The sequence below is a fragment of the Trachypithecus francoisi genome, unplaced genomic scaffold, assembly GCF_009764315.1.
Source record: "Trachypithecus francoisi isolate TF-2019V2 unplaced genomic scaffold, Tfra_2.0 Lachesis_group13, whole genome shotgun sequence".
In the NCBI taxonomy this organism is placed as follows: Eukaryota; Metazoa; Chordata; class Mammalia; order Primates; family Cercopithecidae; genus Trachypithecus; species Trachypithecus francoisi.
The window spans coordinates 121,185,345-121,206,481 of record NW_022681458.1 but is presented as its reverse complement, the minus strand read 5'-3'; the positions used below and the strand labels follow the sequence as shown (position 1 = coordinate 121,206,481).

The 21,137-nt window shown below is 51.3% G+C and overlaps 1 long non-coding RNA gene across 1 annotated transcript; it reads left to right on the top strand.

The window, feature by feature from the left end:
- The first annotated feature begins 9,191 nt into the window (after positions 1-9,191).
- LOC117095136 lies at positions 9,192-19,456 on the top strand. The gene is made up of 3 exons (XR_004441831.1): positions 9,192-9,815; positions 11,485-11,593; positions 18,622-19,456. It is a non-coding gene; the product is annotated as an uncharacterized LOC117095136 (long non-coding RNA).
- The last annotated feature ends 1,681 nt before the right edge of the window (positions 19,457-21,137 follow it).

Here is a 21,137-nt window from a genome sequence, read left to right as displayed (position 1 = left end):
TAACAGCGCTAAAGAAGGGTGTGGCTGGGGCGTGGAGGGCTGCAGGTCAAGGCAGGAGAGGCCTGAAGATTGTGCACCAGGTTGAACCCTCAGGAGCCTGCAAAGAGGCTGCTGGGCAGGGGCATGGTGGGTGGGAGCTGGGCCACAGCATCCCCACGGGGGTCAGCCTGCTCCCAGGCCACCTCACAACTCCGTGAGGCAGGCTCCCATGTCCCCACTCTTCTGCTACGTAGAGAGATGCAACCCAAAGTCTCTTGGGCAGGGGGAAAGTGCAGAGCCAGGGCCCACCCCGCCAGGCACACTCTGACCCTCTCCCGGCGCGGTCAGAGGCTTGGCACCTGGCAATGCGAGGTGGCACAGCCTTCACTGCGGCAGCACCCTCTCAGCTCAGCAGTCCTGGGTGGGGTGCAGTTCCGGTGCAGCCTCCTCCGACCCCTGGGAATTTCAGGCTCCCCTTCCTGCGAGGCAAGGGCCGTCTCCTTACAGCGGCCTCCACCATGTCCAGAGTGGTGCACAGCTCAGTCCTGGACACGTGGCTATAGCAATGGGTGAGGCCTCTGGGCAAATATCAAACCAATGGACGACTTTGGACATCTGCACCTCGGGGAAGAGAAGCCAGCTGGAGACAGACTCTTGGATGGGACTTGGAACCAAGAGCAGATGAAGGCACCGGGGAGGGCATATTGAGAGTAACAACAGCCCAGCACAGAGCTCTGGGCTCCCTCATGCAAGCATAGCCCAGGAATCATGGTCTCTGACATCCTGAGCCCAGAGGGGCAGAGCCTTGGGAGGGCAGAGACTTGCCCAAGGCCGCCCAGATAGCACCTCCGTCTGCCTGGCTCCCTAACTTGCCAACCGCCACCGGTCACTCTCCTTGGTGTTTCTATTTCAGACTTTATATCTCATCTTTGTTTTATTTTCTTTTACTGCCCTCATCCATAATAACTAATTTGGTGATTTAAGACAGCTGCACTGTTTTGTCTTTATTTCTGCCTCTGCTCTTGGTCCTTGGGGTCAGAGGCTGAGTGGCTGGAGGTTTGAAAGGTTGGAAGGAAATTGGGAACAACTGCTAGAGGCCAGAAACCGAGGAGACGCAGCCGGGGACAATAGGCAGACCAGTGCCCCACAGTCTGCTCCTTGGGTGGGTGCTGACCAGGGGCTGGAGCACGGGTCAGCCCTGTCTACTCACACAGCCGAGGATGGGGCTCCAGTATAGAGAAGGAGGCGCACACACCAGAGCTGCAAGAGAAGCCATGGCTGCTGCCTGCTGGGCACTTGCTCCTCCTCATTTTGCCTGCGTAGCCCCAGAAGGTGGGCGCCATGGCTCTCTTGCCATCTTACATAGGGGTTAAGGGCACAGACAGCCAGGAAGGGGTAGGGTCAGGCCTGTCTGACCTTGAGTCTCAGCCTTATAATCACCAGTCAGTAGTGGCCCTGGTATTAGGCTCGTGTCTGCATGTCCCTTTTTCTACATGTTTTCACTTAGGTCTTACAATGATCCTATGAGTTGGGTATTTTGGGCTCCATTCTACAGACAATGAAACAGAGGCCCAGGAAGGTCAATTAAGGTCACCCAGCCAGTAGGCTCCAGCGCTTGCATTCTGACCCCGACCGTGGTCCTGGCTCTTTGGGTCTAGCTCAGCCCGCTTGCCTGGGGAGGGGTGCAGGGAAACGAGCAATGTCCGGCCGGTCTCGCGTCACGATAGTGCCCACGCTTTTTCCTTTTCCATTTCTTTTTCTCCAAACCTCAGTTTCCTCATCTGAAAAATAGGGGATAAGCTGCCTTCATTCTAGGGTTATTGTGAAGATGAATGCCAACGAAGTATATGAATTTTGGGGCTTGCTGGCCAACAGGTGGCTGATAAGAGTGGTTAGGAATATTTCCGAGGAGACTGGTTGTCGGAATTTTTTATGCAATGGCTTCAGGCAGAGCACCTAACCCTAGCTCTTGGTCACAAGATTCAGGGGAAAGCATGAATGGCTCAGTGTAAATCCATCCTAAGGGCAGGGACAAAGAGCAGGGAGTGACTGGAGCCACCAGTGTCTGCAGGTGTGTCTGTGGCCTATGGGGGCCGTCTCCAGGGCAAAGCCATGGCCTATTGGCCTCTGTCAGCTGTCATGCACAGGAGGTATGCAATATAGTCTTGATGAATAGGTGAGTCATTGTCCATGAGCCCCTAAAAACAGGCCTGGACTCTCTCTTCCCCCCCCATCCATGTGTGTGCATGCTCGCTCACACACGTGTGCACACACAAGCACAGTGGCTCACTCGCCTGGCTGGAGTCTTATTGCATGTCTGGGGCTGCCCTGGGAGAGTCAGGTGATGTCACTGTCTGCAGCGGCTACCTAGCCCACAGGGACTCCGAGTGAAGCACAGAGCAGACGTTCATCACCTGTTTGCAGAACTGCCACCTTGGGCCACAGAACAGGGTTTTAATGGCACTTGCCCTCTCACCATCACTCCTAATCTCCTGCTCAAGTGTGGGGAACTGCGGATTGTCTGCCTTTGTGTTTTCCCCAGCGAGCTGTACAGAAATTGCTCAGGACTCGCTAACTGGATGGATGCATGAAAGAATGATGTGGATCCAGTTGGGTAACTGATGAGAATGAATTCTATGTAATATGAAAATGGTAACCACGCGAACCAGTTAGAACACAAGCTCACCATTGCTGTAAAATACAGGCTTGCTGTAAAAAATGACAAAGTAACTGTCATGTAAACCAGATCAGAGTCTACTGGCCCCTCACATGGTGGGCTGAATGGAAGCATGATGGGCTTATCTGGCAGCTCCATGGCACTGTGGACCCAGGCTCTGCTGATTACAAGAATCAGCTATCACCACTCAGTCTAAGGTGGCTGCTCCCCCTTCTGCCATCACAGCCACATTCCTGCCAGCAGGAAGTGGGAAGGGAAAGTGGAAGGCACTCCTTTTTCTTTTGAAAACATGGTCCAGAAGTTGCAGTCCACATCTGACCAGTCAGACTTACTCTGTGGGCCACACCCTGCTGTCAAGGAAGCTGGAGAAAGTGGTCTTTAGTTGGGAGGTCCCATGCCCAGCTTAAACTCGGAGGGGCATTTAATAAAGTAAGAAGGAGAGAACAGACATGGAGGGCATCTTGTTTGCTGTGCCCTGCCTCATTTTGAAAGGTGGAGCAGCCTGTGCATTGGCAGTGTGTAGTGGGGTGGAGGCGTCATGCCAGTGTGACTCTGGGTGAGGGAAAATGGTAGGAGAGGCAAAGGGGGGCATTGGTGCAAATGGACTGAGGGGTTCAGGGGTGTGTGGAGTCTCCCAGAGGTAAGGTGGAGAGCCCCTGAGCCCTCTGAGAGGCACAAAGAAAAGAAGAAGGCTACACAACAGCTGGCCTGTGGCCTGCCCTGTGCCAGCCTGTGTTTTAACCCGGACATACAGACAGAGGGCACGAATGGGTGGCAGCAGGCTGGAAGCTTCGTGCATATGGAGTGCATGAAACCCCTGCTTCATGGAGCCCTGCCACGGCAGCTGCACCATGTGTTGCCAGCAAATCTGAATGAGCCATCAGCCTGTCCACAACTAGGAGTTTCCCAGGTTCCCTTAAAATATCAGCCACTCAGGCAAGGCCAGTCTGACTCTCCTCAGGGTGAGAGTTGGTAGCCCTGGGCAGTGGCCGTGGGCCCTGGCTCTCCAGTCCCCACCACTCCCTACTGGCCCGCTTTCCTCCTGCAGCCCCTATCTGCCTGTCCGGAGGGGAGTGGGCCACCTTCTCCACACCACCGAGACCCCACTCAGTCACCCCAGGGTCTCGCAGGACACGTCCATCCCTGGAGAACAAACATTCAGCTCATTCCCGTGTACTCAATGCCAGGCCTGTGCCCATGAGACGGGGGCTAGCAGAAAGGGTGGAGATCCCTAGGAAAGGAGAAATAAGTTTCTGACTTGTGGAGAAGCAGTCCAGAGGCAGGCAGGCCAAGACAGACGCAGTGGGACCCCGGCTGCACCCTGCTCCAGACGCAGCCCAGGCCTCGTGGTCCAGAATGGGCCCTGGCACCAGCCATGCTTTCTACATTCCAAGCAGTGGGCGCAGGTGCCTGCTACCTGTCCTTTAAGGACATTTCCAGAGGCTCCATGTAGCACTTATGCTCGCAGCCAGCAGGTCACTCACGTGGCCACACCCAGCCACTAGGGAGACTGGGCGGCCCCGTGCTCAGCAAAACACTAGGCTTGTGTCTCTAAGGCAGCCCCAGGAGAATATGTATGGGCAGGGCTCTCTGCAGCCTCTGCCTGGGCCTCACAGATTTCTTCCCTTTCCTCCCCACCTCCGACCTCATGAGGTGGTGAAATACACATTCACGGCACGAAAGAGAAACTGTAGCCCAGAGAGGTTTCATCGTGTGTGAGGCTCAGCCTCCGAGTGGCGGGCATTCACTTCACACGGGGATTTGCCCCTAACACAGGAGCCCCCACACATCCCTGCTTGGTGCATCCACAGTATGAAGCCCGCTGCCAACACAGCGCTGATCCCAGGGACATCCAGATACCCGACAGTCACCACTGACCTTTGAGATTTCTTGCCACTGGATGGAACTGGTATTTTTTCTTCTTATTTGGGTTGGGTCTAGGGTGTGATTTAGCCCATGCTGTGAAAGATGTGACTGAGTATATGTGTGAGTTACTGAGGTCTGCCCTAGGAGCCCCGGGCCTGTGGGGACGCGGCAGCATCTCTGTGGCGGAGGAAGAGAGAGGCTGACACAAGGCTCTCCCCCCGGGGCGGAAGAGCTGTCCCAGAAGCTGAGAAACCGCCACAAAACAAAAACAGTTTGATTTCATCCAGCGACCAGTGACTTATTAGCTGCATTGTTTTCAACATCGTCCCTGGCCTGGGCTCAAATGTGGCTTTATTTTGCAAGCGGCTTTGTGTGTGGAGACACATCCGGGGTTCATAATGTTGCAGACCGGGATATTTTGGTTCTTTTTTGAAAGGGAAGATCTTACTGCCACCGGGCCCCGCCTCACCCTCCAGATTGGAAACTATGTGACCCTTACGATGGGGTCCCAGCTGGACACCTCGAGCCAGATTTCCGAGCTGAAAGGAACAAGGGGCCTCCGGGGCCGAACACATGCTCTGCACAGCTGGTCCCGGTGTTTTGTCCTGTCCGTTAAAAACAAAGCTTACACTGAGCAAAGACTTGCTTTCAGATCAAATATTTGTTGGCACACACATGTGTCCTGTTGGTTAGGAAACATGTTTTTTTTTGTTTTAAAATTAGATTTCCCTGGAAAGAACAATGGCAAAATCAAAGGAGACAAGTGTTTGGTGGGGCAGAGAGAACAAAATCTTTTGCCCAAAAAGTCTTACGGTTTGGTGAGCGCCAAGCTGTTGGCGATGCCTGCTTCCTTGGCTGGTGTCACAGGATGGGGTTTGCATTTGTCGAGAACAGCAAAGCTGCCACCTGGGTCCCACGGGGGGCCCTGGTGCAAGGCATACTGGAAGCAGCGTCGGAGACGGCGTCTCTCAGCTCTGGTCAGCCTCTGTTCTTCGCGCCTGGCTGTGGCACTGCCTGAGGGTGCCCCGAGGGCTGGGAATTGCTGGACCGATACTGGATGTGAGGGTTCTTAGACTGCTCCCCCCACACAGCCAAGGACTCTGCCACGCTGCTGACCGGTGGAAGGCCAGCACCTCCATGCAACCCCGCTGCTCTGGCCACAGCTGGGGAAGCCAGCCTCGGACATTGGCCCAGGGTAGCTGTCAGTAGCCTGGCTCGAGTGTGGCACAGTGCCCAGCGTCTGTCCAGCCAAGCAGATGCTGTCTCTTGGGGCTTTGGGCAGCGAAACACACAGAGAAGGATCCAGAGGGCAGAGAGACTTGCTGAGAGCTGGCAGTGAGCAGTGGCTGGGGAGCAGCAGGAACGACGGAGGGCCACACTGACCCGGAAGGGCGGAGGGTGGACCATGTGGAGGGCCAGGGAATGGGGAGGGCAAGGGCCGGAGACAGGCAGTGGAGGCCAGGCACAGGGGATAGCCAGGACTGTGGCCGGGCCTCTGAGCTGCTGACAGGTGACCAGAGATGCTGTTCCATCGAGAATAGCTAGCTCCTGCAGATGCTTTTTTGCATAGACTGAAATCTAAACTACCTGCTCATATGTGCTTGAGGGGACATTTTCAGGACTTGGGCTCTAAGGAAGGGGAGAGATGGTAACAGTCAAAGTGTACTCACAGACAGCTCATTCCTTCTAGAGTTGTAGTCCCTTCCCTACCTCTTCCAGGAAGCCCTCCCTGACCACCTCCCTGCCTACAGTCCTCAGCCCTCTCTTTCCATGGGGTGTCCACAGAACTTGTTCCCAAGGGTTCCCAGCCCCTGCTGTGGCCTAACTCCTCAGCTTCATGTTTTACTCTAATCCCAGCCATGAGCTCCCTAAAGGCAGGAATGGTTTCTGGGCATCCCTGCAGCACAGAGGGCAGGGCTCAGGATGGCTGAGGCTCAGTGTGCACTCATAGGTGGGATGGAGAGTTGACCTGTACGGCTCATGGATGGGGGCCTATCTGCAGACCTTTCCCTTAAACAGGGAACACTAGTCCTACTGGCCTCACAGACAGGGACAGGAACTCTCTGTGGCCTCTGCTCTTCACAGAACAAAGAGGGGGAGCCCGGGGCCTCCACCAAACACCATGGCTACGAGGAGAACAAGACAGGGGCTCCAGCCTCCAGCACATGGCTATGCATTCCTGGGTCAGCCGCCACCCTGCTCCCCAGCCAGGTCAGGTTCTGTTTGCTGCTCCACACCCCCAGGGAGCACAGAACTCGAGTTCTGATCTTCTTGAAATGAGCATCTGTCCAGTTGCATTGAGCTCAAAGGTTCATTCCACCATGAGCACCTACCTGATTGTGAGACCCGGCCAGCCCTGTAGGGTGGGCATGCAGGGCCCTGCACACCAAAGAACAAAGGACCACAGCCAGCAAGCATCCACTGCACCCAATGCCCTGGGCTGGCTCTGGGAGTCAGGGTGCAGGGCGAAGATGCAAGAGACATGAGCCCCATAGACACAGAACAGAAAGGAGAGTAATCAGTGACAGAGGCCCAGAGAAGCGGGGCGGGGCCCAGGTGAGAGGCCTTCCGGAGGGGCGGGACTGTGGAGGAATGACACATTCCTGCTTCTGTCCAAAGGGAGCAGCTGCTATTCAGCAACAGCTGCTTGATATCTGGCAGGAATTGGCACCAAGGGTGGCCAGGTCTTCTGATTTTTTCTAGACAAGGCAGAAATGCAGGATGTGTATGTGTGTTATGTGTGCATGTGTGAGAGAGTGTGTGCGTATGTGTGAGAGTGAGAGAGAGAGAGACAGGTCTCCTGATTTTTCAAATATTGACTGAAGGCTCAGTAAGTTTTGTTGCATTGAGTCCCTGGGCTGCCCCTCCACCCTCTGCAACAGAGACCCACCCAGGGACCAACCGATGTGATTCAGAAGGCAGTGCTGGGCTGGAGTCTGGAGCCCAGGTTTGTAACAGGCTGGGCCTCTTCACTGCATTGAATAGGCTGGCCTCTTCATTCCGGGCGCCTGTCATTGGTATCTGAATTAATTCTCACAAGACGCCTCTGAGATAGGTGTCATGACTTTCCTCTTTCTATGGCTGAAAAGGCTGTGGTTCAGAAAGGTTGAGTCACTTGCACAAGGACACACAGCTTGTAAGCACCCCAGGAGACGGTGCTGAGCCTTAGAAGTGTTGGAGAATGGGGCTCAGAGCAGGGCAGTGATTTGCCTAAAGTTACCCAAAAGCAAGGTATGGGTGGGGACCAGCGCCAGGTCGTGGATGGCCAAGCTAGTTGCTCTTTCCTCTTTATCCCCAAAGGTTTCCAACACAATTCCTCAACAGCAGATGGGGCCACATCTTCCCGGCAGGGCACGTGGGTGGGTGGAATCCAAGGGTGGTGGTTGGGGTAGGAGGGTGGTTCCCTTTTGTACAGCAAAGCTTTCACAAAGCACATAATCACCTACCAATATATCTTCTTGCTAAGCCTGAACTTTAGTCCGTCCAGTTTCCACAGCCCAACCCACCTGCATTGCATTCCTGGCAGGATGTGGAAGACCTAAGCCAAGGGAATCTCCCTGAGCTCATGGCTTCTGCGGGTAATTAATAACACTCGCAGCCTAAATGTACACTGTTGCACATCTGACCAATGTGGCTTGGGTAGATCTGTGCCTTGAGGCAGGGAGCTGGCCTCTATGGCCTCAGGTAACCCTTCCAGCTGGGGACGGCAGTGACCGGGTGATCTCAGAGCCACTGTTCTTCACCCCCAAAAGAGGATGGACCTTGAAGTCACCAGTGGGGCAGAACTGCCGTGTGCCTTTCTTTCTTGTAAAGTACGTATCAATCCCCTATTCTCCTGCCAACATTTAGGAAGCGGCACCTTCGAGGTAGGTGGCCAGCAGCCTGGCCTCCCTAATCTCCTCGCCTAGCCCCCTTCTCCTCTCTCCCCACCCGCCTCCATTCAAACCTGCTCTGAATCCGTTGCAAGGATCTCATAAACACATGCCCACACACAGAGGCACCGATCACTAAGAATGGCTTACAGGATGCGCCGTCAAGGGTTATCTGCATTTCAAAAACTCTGTGGTTACTTTACCCAAAGGAAGAAATCTCAGGCATTGGCAACTATAAATTCTGGGACATTTTCAAGTTCTACCTACGTTTTTGCGGTGCCTGTCCTGACAGGCACCCTTGTCAAAACATTTCTTATTTAACCGTGTTCATATATCACCAGTTTTCAAAGCTTTTGCATCCATTAAAAAAAAGATACTTCTACCTTTCTAAAAAGAACTTGGGATGAAATCTGGTCTTGCTTTCACTCTTAGGGTCTTGGCATGTACTTGCCATCATTAGTAGGGCTTCTGCTTGGTGGAGCCCTGGTAAAGAGACACCCTTGGCCAGGCACGGTGGTTCACACCTGTAATTCCAGCACTTTGGGAGGCCAAGGTGCGTGGATCACGAGGTCAGGAGATCGAGACCAGCTTGGCTAACACAGTGAAACCCTGTGTCTACTAAAAATACAAAAAATTAGCCAGGCATGGTGGCATGCGCCTGTAATTCCAGCTACTCAGGAGGCTGAGGCAGGAGAATCGCTTGAACCTGGGAGGCAGAGGTTGTAGTGAGCCAAGATTGGGCCACTGCACTCCAGCCTGGATGACAGAGCAAGACTCCATCTCAAAAAAATGGCCAGCTAGCCACCGGAAGAGCATCCCTGAGCCTTACGGCTGTGTCAGGAAGACGAAGATCAACAGGCCCCATCTCTGGGCCAATGAAGCCCGCCACTGTCTGTGGACACACAAGCCCATCTGTGGAGGACTTGGGCCATGTTTCAAGCAAATAATGTTTATTAGGTCCCAGGTCAGCCCATAAAAGCTCTTGGAATCCAAAACGTGCTTGAAGCTTAGGATCATTAGTTCTGGTTTTCTAATACTTTGCTCGTTCATTCATTCAATTCCTCATTTAGTCAGCAAATGTTTACCAGGTGCCTACCAGATGTAGAGGTATACAAATTAGGTTTAGGGTGCAAGTATATGACCTGGGCTAGAATGACAGTGGCCCTAACAAGACAGAGGCTGACTCCTTGCTTGTCAAAGCCACAGCTGCTGCATTGCTCAGGCCCCTCTACCTGTTGCTCTGCATTTCTGGAGTGAGCTCCTGTTTGTACGATCCTCACACCTCACACCTATACTGCTCAAGCTCCTGCATCAGCAGAAGGACGTGAAAGAGGAAAAGCACAGCCAGGTGCCGTGCACAGCCTGCTCATTCGGACTCCATTGGCTGGAACTTGATCACGTGGTCACACCCTGCTGCAAAGGTACTGGGAACTGTGGTCTTTATTTTGGGTGAACATAGGCCAAGCTAAAAATCAAGAGATCTCTTACTGGGACAGAGAAGGAGAGAATCAATGTTGGGAGACCACTAGTAGGCTCTGAAAAAATTGGTGAATAAAACAGATGTGTTCCTGTGCCATGGATCTCACAGTCCTGATGGGGGGATGGGGCAGTATGAAATAACAAGTGACTCCAAGAGTGAGTGCTTCCCTCTGTGATGAGGGGTGCTGGGAAAGGTGCAGGGCACTCAGAGAGCAGTGTCGGGTCAGGCTTCTCCAAGGAGGGGGCATTAGCCTGCAGGACGACAGGCTGGAGGAAGGGGTGTATGCTGGGGAGGCAGAGGGAACGGCATGTGCTGGGATCCTGTGGCAGGCAGGAAGACAGATGGCCCTTAGGAGGACTAGGGAGGAGCTGGTGTGGCCGGGGTTCATGGGCAACGAGAGGGGATGAGAGGCAGCGCCAGGACAGGCAGGGCCTGTAGCCCAGTGGGGCATCTGGAGACCCCACCCCACCATCAGGACACTGGGAAACCTCCCTGTTGGAGGGTGGGGATTGGCTGGAGGGGCGACACAGCTGCACGTGTAATTTTAGATCACTCCACTCTATTGCCTGTCTTCTCTGGAAACAGGGATCCCTGGAGCTCAGTAAAGGTTACAGGGGTAAAGCAGGGGAAGTGGTCCCATCTGCACTGGAGGCAGAAGCATGGACAGAGAGCTTTGCTAGCTCCACCACACACTAGACATCTTGAGCCTAATTAGAATCCCAGAATGCTGGCGTGGAGAAGACAAAGCATCCAGTCCTGCTCCTTGTGTACAGATGAAGAGGCTGGGCCTAGAGAGGGAGAGGGGCCCACCTGGGTCCCCCAGCAGGGTGGTGGTGGTGCTGGAAACAAGACGACTCTTTCTGAGTCCCTTGGTGGTGGTAGTGGTGGGTGGCAGGACCTGGGCTGGGGTCAGTGGGTCAAACTAGTGTCACCTGGCCCCTGGGAGCTACCTATCTGAAGCATCTCCGGAAACTTAAATTTGCTAATTAATTTGTAATTCCAGCCCTAAGCCATAAAATCAAACCACACACTGAGCTGTCCACAGTTGCTTGACAGCTGGCCTGTCTGATCCTGGCTGTCTGCTCACAAATTGGTATTAGTGGTACCAAGAGCAGATTAACATGGTGACCAGGCACCCAGAAACTTGATGCCACCCGCTGGGCTCACTAAAGCTGTCAGTCTCCCCAGCTGCTAAGCTGCCCAGGCACCCATGTCTCCCCAGGCTTGGGTTGCAGAGCAGTCCTGGGCCCAGCAAGGGGTAGGACCTTTCTCAGCCATCGAGTGATGCCATTGGTCAAACATAAGTTACAGGAGAGAGAAGCAGGGAGGTATTACCATGAAAGCAGTACTCAAATTTCAGAGTTGGCACAGGGCTTGAGAATCAGTGGGGACATGGGCATTCATCATCCTAGCCAAAGCCCACATTGCAGAGCCAGAGAACTGAGCCCAGAGAGGAAAGAGCTGTGGGGGTGTCACACAGCACAGGATGATAGCTCTGGCTCCCTCTCTGACGACCTAATGCTCTACCTGTTCCTCTAAGTGAGAGTGCCGCTTTCCCATCATCTCTGCCAACCTGCATATTTCTTTTATGTATTTGTTCATCTCGTCAGCTCCTGCCTCCTGAGCACCTACTACTGTGCCAGACACTGTACAAGGCCCTAGGATACAGGAAGCAGTCATTGTGAGAAGAACTGGAAACATGAAGAGTCATTCGTTGAGGTTAGTATGATATACGTTAGTGAACAAAGGAAGGGAGGGTGGGAAGACATCTCAGAGAGGATGAACCATGACATGGGCTGCATTAGATAGGGTTGGAAAACGTCATGGTACAGTGGTGTAAGCAGGGCATTTTCCCTCCTGTAAAATTCCAGGGACAGTATGGCCATTCTGACCTACAAAACCTTGGACACCCATGCTCCTTCTATCCACTACATCTCTGGTCCTCATGGGTCAAGATGGTAACTAGAGCTCCAGCCATCAGGTCTGCACTCCAGGCAGCAGGATGGAAAGATGAAGAAGTGGGGAAATATATGCTCACAGAAACACTTGTACGAGAATACTTAGTGTCAAGAACTATAAAGGGTCTGAAATTTTACTCAACTTGAAAGGTAATGAGTTAGGCTCTTGAGAGGCTGGCAGAAGATGCCAGAACCATGAGTCAGAGACAAAGGATGTTATTCCTCACAGCACAGCAAGCAGCATGTGTATCAGCATATTTGCATCAGTTCCTTTTGCCCCAAGTCCCACAGGACAATGTGAGTGGGCCCAGATGGATCCTGCACTTATAGTGAATTGCATTTCAGGAGAGGAACCCTGAGCTTAGGGAACCTGGATCTTTTATAATGGGAAGCAAGCATGCTTGCCCTTTGCTCCAGAGGGAGACGCTTGATCTTCCAAAGCTCTTTGCAATACAAACATCCATGAAAAGATAGGTCAGTCAGTGCCTTACTCACAAGATGTGCAGAAATGTGAGAGACTCATGGGGAATTGTCTCCCAATATACAGCAGCTTTATTCATAATAGTTCCAAACTGGAAACAGCCCAGACATTCAACAGGAGAAGAGATATGTTTATGCAATGGACCATATTTGTGCAATAGCCATCCTAATGGGTGTGAAATGGTATCTCGTTGTGTTTTTGATTTGCAGTTCCCTAAAGATGAGTGATGGGCGTCTTTTCACGTGCTTGCTGTCCATTTGTATATCTTATTTGGTTAAATGCCTAAGTCCTTTGCCCCATTTTTTAATCAGGTTGTGTTGTTGTTTATGTTGTTGTTGTTGTTGTTGTTGTTAATTATAGAAGGTTTTAACCAGGGTGGTAACTTAGATTTGTGTGTTTGGAAGATCCCTGTGGTGCCCTATTTGGAGTGTGAATTGAAGGCAAGATTGAAAGTAGCATGATCAGGGAGGAAGCCGCTGCATTGATCCAAAGATGACTGATCGTCTTCACCAAAACAGAACCGCAGGAATGGAAAGGAAGGGATTGGGGAGAGGCATTAAGGAGCAAGAATGGGTAGGCTTGATGAACGCATGGCAGTGGTGGGGAGAGAGGGGAAAAGTCAGGGTTGCCCAGGTAGTTGACTGATGACTAAGTACATCGCCACAGAGAGGGCATCCTATAGGGAAAATTTGCAGACTCTCCTCTGGTAACCCCTGCTCCCATGAAATCCTACAGAAGCAACTGTATGGGACTAGCATCATCAACTTTTCCTGTTTGTTAAAATATCTCACCTAGCTCTGAGCACTCCCTGTTCGCCTTCCCCTCCCTCCGGCTCCTCCATCACATCTGGGTACCTGATGCCCCTTATCTCTTGGCCCCAGTGCACGTGGGTTATCCAGATCTTCAGTTCCAGGCTCTGTGTCTGTCCTCACAGAGTGACAATCTTGAGAAATGTCTCTGGCTTTTGGACCCTGGCTCCCTGGACTGCTTTTGACTTTGCCTGCTGCCCGGGTTTGGGGTCCACTTGCATAGTGGGTATCCATTGGGGTGGGTGTCCAGCTGACAGGAGTGTGTCCAGTATGTGACCTGCCCCTGGCCATTGCCAATTAGCCCAGGGTGGGGCCGCTTGAACCAGGCTGAGCCAAGCAGAAACCTTTACAATTCCCCATGCACAGACTGTCCCCAGACCAAGAGAACCCAGAGACTCCAGTGTCCAGCTGGAACTGGAGCCAGCACCCCCAGTCCCAGCCCTGGTCACCCCTGCCTTGTCTCCATCCCTCCCACTTTGCTCCACACACCCGCCTCCCCAGCCTCCTTATGCTGCAGCTTCAAGGTCATTTCCTGGAAGTCTCTCTCACCTCCCTCAGATCTCTGCTCAGGTGTCACCTCTTTCAAGGGGCCAACCCCTGTCAACCTGCTGGCTTCTCCTGGTGGTCCTCTCGCTGGTGTCCCACAAGGCCAGAATCTCCTGTTTTGTTCCCTGTGGTCTAGAAGAGTGCAGGTGTGCAGTGGGTCCTGTTACATTTTTGGAATTCAGGGAGAATGAGTAAGGATGGTGCAGTAGTAGCCAGGCTCACAGAACTCCGCCTGCAGGGGCCATTTTTCCCCAGCGAAGGGAGCTGCCCAGTGAAATAACATAGTCCTGGGGCTCACAACCTAATGGTGAAGGGCTTGGTCCGGGCCAGGTGACGGTCTTCACCTCTCTGCCTCGGTTTCTTCAGCTGAACGATAGGAATAATCACCTGCCTCTTAGTGCGATTTTGAGGATTAAATGCAGGAATGCAAGTAGGCTTTGGACTTCAGTCAAGGCTCAGTAGCATAGTAATGGGTCAGGAGCACGCAAGCTCCAATTCGAAGTATTTAGGGGATCGTACTGTTCTCCCAGTACCTGATTTATGTAATAACAGAACTCCTGCTATCACCAGCTAGGCACGGTGGCCCAGAGAGGGGTGGTGCGCCGTCCGACGGTGCACAGCCTCTGGGCTACAGGGCCAGAGGCGACCCCAGGCTTGCAGCCGATCCGCCAGCCCGGGCAGCGGGTCGGGACCGGCGCCGGCGACCCAGCCGAGAGCTGCCGAGGGCGCGGCCCGGCCCGCGGGGCGGCTTTGTGCGTCGCCTGATTTCCATTTCCCCAGATAAACACGCGGCGGGGGCCGCGACCTCGCTGCCTAGCAAATGCCTCGGCTCCCCGCCCCGCGTGGGGCCCGCGAATGAGATGATTTACTCCTGTTTTGCATATTAATTGACCTAAATGCCACACGTTCTGGGAACAATTAAGAGGCCCTTTGGCGCCCGGGGCCACGGGCTGGCGGCGGCGAAGTGGCGGGCGCCCCCTCGGGGCCGCGGGCCGGGCCGGGGCAGGGGGCTCCGGGAACGCGCGGCCCCCACCTCCGCCGGCCGCGGGCACAAAGAGGCCTTTGTGCGGGCGCCGGGCAGGGCGTTTCCGCGCAGACAAAGCCCCCTCGCCCTGCCCTCCCACCCTGCCTCCAGGCGCCCGAAGCCTCGCAGAGGACAGGCCTTCATGCCCTTCCCTCCCCAGCCCCGCGACGTGGGGTGCCGCTTTGATCTTCGCTCTTCCCAGGAGGCTGAGTGGCTCACTGGCTCACAGGTGGGATCCGCCTCCTATCCCGTCATGGCCGTGCCCTTGCCCTTGGCGGTGCTGCAGCCAGGGCAGCGGGCGGCGCGGGGACACCGTGCCTTGATCCAGGCTTCCCCGCCGACCTGAGCCAGAACCACGGAGCTGGGGATGCCCGCGCAGCCCTGCGCTGTCACACTGTGTCTAGGCGCACTGTAGAAGGGGGCCGACAGGAAGAGGCGCTGCGCCAGAACTGTTCTTCCAAAGCACACCTGCTTCGTGCCTTCCCTGGATTTCCACCTTAGGAAACTGGCACCACCTCCCACCCCCTGCTGGGGCTGGAAACCGCGCCACGCCGCTTGACTCTTTTCCCTGTTGGGTATGGCTCTCACCCTACTCCTTCCCGCATTTCCGCAAGTCCTGTGGGTTCTAGAATGCCCCATGTCCTCTCTCCAGTTGCACTACCTCTGCGCCTGTCACCAGCACAAGCGCTCCAACTCTCCCCGGTGGCTACTCCAGCCCTGTGGTTTCCCATGGGGTGCTACTGGCAGCCTTTCAGGGGGTAAATCAGATCCAGCTGCTTCATCGTCCCACCCCCACCCCAGCCCTTCAAAGGTTTCCCTTTGCACTCAGAAATCTACTCCTCTTTCCGTGGGCCCGGGGACCCCGTGGGAGTCAGCATTCCTGCTGTCCCTCCGCCTCTAGGAGTGTATTCCAGACTTCCTTTAGGAGAGCATATTTAAGAGGAAACCTGAAAGATGAGGAGGGAACTGGCCAGCTAAGGAGTGAGGGGAACAGTATCTCAGGCAGGGGTCTGAGGCCAAAAAAAAGCCCTTAACTGGTTCTAGGATGGCCCAAGGCCTGCATGGTTTGGAGTACAAGGGAGCACAGAGTGAGAGCAAAGGATCAGGTGGGCAGGGGCCCAGCCTCTGGGGTAAGGGGTGGGCAGGGGCCGGGCCTCTCGGGTATGGGGTGGGCAGGGGCCGGGTCTCTTGGGTAGGGTGCTTGGGTTTTAAGCAGGAGGGTGAGTGGATCTGGTCTACATGTTCATGAGCACTTACCTGTCTGTGTGAGCATCTTGGGGTGCTTCCTTACCTCCTCCTCCAACAGCTAAGCTCCCCTGCCCACCCCAACAAACACACACACACACACACACACGCACACACACACACACACGTCATCTGTCCTCAACCCCTGTGGGCTGTGGATTCAAGTCCCAAATTCCTTCCAGCCAGGCCTCTCCCTCCCGTTCCCTCTGCCACGACTTCCCGCCTGGGTGACCACAACAGCGCAGGAACTGCCCCTCCCTGCCACAGCTACAGCCTCATCCCCTCACCCCCTACCCCAGGGCTCTGGGCCCACCAGCCACTGCTCCCCATTACCTGCCTGTTCACTGGGTCCTGTTGGCTCCTCAGGACTCCAAGACCATATGCCCCATCCTCAGGCCTTTAAAGGGCAGTGGCTCAGCTGCTTGGTTCATGAAGGAATGAGGGTCTAGTGCTGCCAGATTAGTATACATTTTCAGGGGAAGCCCGAAATCCAGATTTTGATGTGAAATATCCCTTGTAAAATATCAGACCAAAATGAAAACTATTTTAACACTGCTATAGTACCAGACAAATGACATGTAGTGAGAGTCTGGATGTTTGCCTCTCCCCTGCCGCCCCACCCTGCAAATCTCATGTTGAAAATTGATCCCCAATGAAAGGTGCTTGGGACATGGGGGGCAGATCTTTTATGAATAGATTAATGCCCTCCCTCTCAGGAGACTGGGGGATGGCAGACAGGCGGGCGGTGTGAGTTCTCATTCTATTAGCTTCTGTGAGAGCTGGTTGTTCAAAAGAGACCAGCACCTCCCTCCCCCATCTCTCTAGCCTCCTCTCTCCCCATGTGATATCTGCACACATGGCTCCCCTTCACCTTCTGCCATGAGTGGAAGCAGCCTGAGGCCTTCCCTAGATGCAGATGCCCAGTCTTCCAGCCAGCAGAATTGCGAGCCAAAGAAACCCTTTTTTCTTGTAAATTACCCAGCTTCTGGTATTCTTTTTTTTTTTTTTTTCGAGACGGAGTATTGCACTGTCACCAGGTTGGAGTGCAGTGGCACGATCTCAGCTCACTGCAACCTCCACCTCCCGGGTTGAAGAGATTCTTCTGCCTCAGCCTCCCAAGTAGCTGGGACTACAGGTGCGTGCCACCATGCCCAGCTAATTTTTTCTTGAAACAAAGTTTAGCTCTATCGCCGAGGTTGGAGTGCAGTGGCACAATCTTGGCTCACTGCAACCTCCGCCTCCCAGGGGCTTCAAGCAATTCTCCTGCCTCAGCCCACCGAGTAGCTGGGACCACAGACGCGTGCCACCACGCAAGGCTAATTTTTTGTATTTTTAGTAGAGACGGGGTTTCATCATGTTAGCCAGGCTAGTCTCGATCTCCTGACCTCATGATCTGCCCACCTTGGCCTCCCAAAGTGCTGGGATTACAGGCATGAGCCACCACGCTCGGCCTCTGGTATTATTTTATAGCAGTACAAATGGACTAAGACATGTAGCAAATCTAGACCAGTGCCTGCAATTGGCAGCCGCTGCTACAGCATCTAGTACAGGACAGCACCTGAGAGTCAATCAGTCCATTATTCAGCCAGCAGTCCATGAGCTGGGCCTGCTTACCATCACCAGGCCCTGAGCTGAAGTAAAGGCTCAATAGATGATCATTCCCATATCCCCTGCTTTCTTCTGGTTCTTTAAGGGTTTCATTTAAACCTTTGATTCATGTAGAATTTATTTTGGTATAACATGTGAAGTGAGGATCTAAATTAATTTCTTTTACAGATGGGTAGCCAATTGTTCCAATACCAAATATGGATAAATCCTGTTTTAAGTGCCAACTTGATCATATGGTAACTTCCTATATATATTGGGAGACTTCTAGTAATTTCTGAATTATATGGTTATTCATGTACTTGTGCCATAGTTTTAATTGTTTTTGCTTTATAATAGATTTAAAATACAAGTAAATAATGGATGGGGTTATCTCTGCTTTTTACATTTCTGTTTTCAAACTTTTCCTGGATGCATGTATATTTTTCCATATCAACTTTAAAATCAGCTGGTATAGTTCCACAAGAAATTCTGTTAGTATTTTCACTGAGATTGTGTTGATGTGTAGCTTAATTTAGGAGAATTGGCATCTTTATAATGTTGAGATTTTTTAACCCAAGAATGTGGTGTAAGTTCACATTTGTATCCTTTGGCAGCATTTAAATGGTTTTGCACATATTTTAAAAAGTTTATTTCTAGGTTGCTTTTGCAAATGGAGTCTTATTCCGTTATATTTTAGTTCTGGCTGTTGTCTGTGTATTTGAAGGCCATTGATAACAGAACACTAATTTTGAATCCAGTTACCTTACACAATTATTTTGTCATTTTCAATAAGTTTTTCTTTCAGTTTATTCTTGTGGGTTTTCCATGTAAATGGTCAAATAATCTTCAAACAGGGATAAGTTACCTCCTCCTCTCCAATCGGATACCTCTTTCCTGGAGCATTGGCTAATCCTCCAGAGTAGTGGTGATAGTGATGACAGTCTGGAAAGTATCTGGCCCCTGGCTTATTCTAAATATAAAATAGATGGCTGGGCTAAAATAGATAAATGCTAATTTATGGAATTATCCATTTTGTCTAACTTATTAAAAGCATTTTTTTCAGAATAAGTATTAAATGTTATGAAAATTTTTTTTAGAAACAAAAGATAAGCAGACAATTCTAGAAGCTTTTGGAGACTGAAAAAGTCACACCATGAGGATCAAGAATCAGAATGGCATCGGACTGCTTAACATCAACCCAGAACACCACATGCCAATAGAGAACTGCCTTCAGAATTCTGAGGGGAGATGATTTCCAACTAAGATTTATACCTCCAGCCAAACTGTCAATCAATTATCCAAAAACTGAACTCCCATATGCAGCCTCCAAGGAAGCTATTGGCGTGTATATTACAACAAAATAAGGGAGTAAAGCAAGAAAGAAGATGACTTGGGATCTAAGAAACAAGGCACCAACACAGGACAGAGGGAAAGGGAATTCCCAGGGTAACGTTGAAGAGAAATTTCACAACTTCTACTACAATGGCCAGGAGAGCAACTGATCCAGGTAGAAGCAGGAGGGTTCCAAGAAAAAAAACTGAACTGATAGGTTGCCAGATGTGTTTGACTATATTATGAGAAATTTTAGAGTTTTACTGTCACGGTTTGTGGGAAGAATTAGTAATCTTACATCAAAAACTAATTAAATTAAAAAACTGAGGTAATTACTAACTCCAGGGAAAACAAAAAGCTGTACAAGACTGCAACTGTAACCATAATATAGTCCCTTGTTTAGCTGTGAATAATCTATATGTAGATATGATACGGTAAAAACTGAGTGTTGATTTAGCAACTGTGATAGGACTATCTTGGAAGGAAAAGTGTGTGTTTGTGGATGGTGACTGGTGGAGAACCAGCAATTTTCCACAGGAGGAAGCCAATACATAATATCCAAAAAAAAAAAATACATCTAGAGAATGATATTTAGAAATATGAAAGGAAATGTCAGAAGGAACGGCTAAAAGACTTAAAGTAGCTTCCTCTGAGGCGAGGCAAGACTGCTGCTTTTCGTTATCAGCCTTGCGGCACCATTTGGCTTTTAAAATTTTGAACATACAATTTTTTAAAAATTAGAAATGTAATATAAAAATTTTCTTACATGTATTACCTAAAAGTCACCTTTTGTACCAGCCTCGTTCTCAGCAAAATGAGCTGACCAAAATTTAAACAGACCAAGGTGCCAGTCCCAGCTCTACAGATTGCTAGCTGTGTGGCCTCAGGCCAGTTGCTCAATCTATTTGAGCCTCCATTCTTTAACCTAGAAAGTAAAGATAATATTAGCACCTACATCGTAAGGTTACTGAAAGGATTAAATAAGACCATGTCTAGACCTGGCACATAAAAGCATCCAATAAAGGGTATCTGTTGAGATGGTGGTTGTTTTAATTTCACTTTCTTCAATTGCTAAGTGACTAACTGTGGGCCATTTCCCCAAGCCTCCCCAATTTTAAAATTGGTAGAAAATATTCTGAGCCTCTGAAGAGATAAATGAAATAATGAGTGTAGAATACCTGGCACCTAATCTTTCTAAAACTCAAATATCTCATTTGCAAAATGGGAAAATCCTTTTAGGGTTTTCAGAGCATTAAGTGAGATGACATAGTGAAAGACATAGCCCAGTACCAAGGACACATTTATTTACTCAAAAAAGCAGCTATGCGTAAGACTGGGAACTTTTAAACGTCGTAAAAGTAATACATGCTGACTGTTAAAATGGGAGAAATCTAGAAAAGTGTAAAAACAAAAATTACCAGTCACTGCAATGCTTCTCGATAATATTTTTCCCTCTATTTTGTATGCTTATTATATCAGTCGATGTAGATCATGTGCCAGGAAAAACTGTACCAAAATCTCAGTGGTTTCAAGGCACAGAGGTTCATTTCTGCTGCTACCCAGATCACAGGCATCCAGATGACTCTCAGGTGCTCTTTCCCGTATTGCGGCTCAGTGATAGAGGCTCCTTTGAGCTTCTGGGCCTTCAAAATCAATACGCATTTCCATGACCACTTAGGCCAGGGGACAGCGGGCTGGGAAGGGTTGCACCAGCAATTGATCACCGTCACCTGGAAGTGACACAGGTTACTTCTCTCGCATTTCCCTGGCCAAAGGAAGTCACACAACCATCCTGATATCAAGGGACGAGGAAGGGAAATCTTCTAGGGTGCCTGGATGCAATGGGCAGTTGGACCTGGGACACCGTAACTACGTCCACCTCACACATTCCCAGAATCGAAGACACATCGCATCTTTGATTTTGCTTTTTCACTGCTTTTGTCTCTTCCCGTTACGTCATAAAATATTCTTTGAAAACATGTGGCATGGATAAAACTGCAGATTTAAGGAAAGATTTTAAGTTGTATGGTGACACTATTTTCCTCTTCCTCGTTCTCTCCTTCCTCTTATTCTTCTAATTTAGGAAACTGTATGTAGGTGGCAGAGATCCAGGCCCCAGAACTTTGCATGTCCTTGCTCAGAAATGCCTCCTCTTCTCTTCCTGGCCGACGCAGGACAGGCCGGTTCTGTCATTCCTTCCTGGAGAGCTTGTGCAGGTCTGTGGGCGTCTTTCCCTCCAGAAGTAACACATTTGGAGGTGAGGCCCAGAGAACCTGCTGAA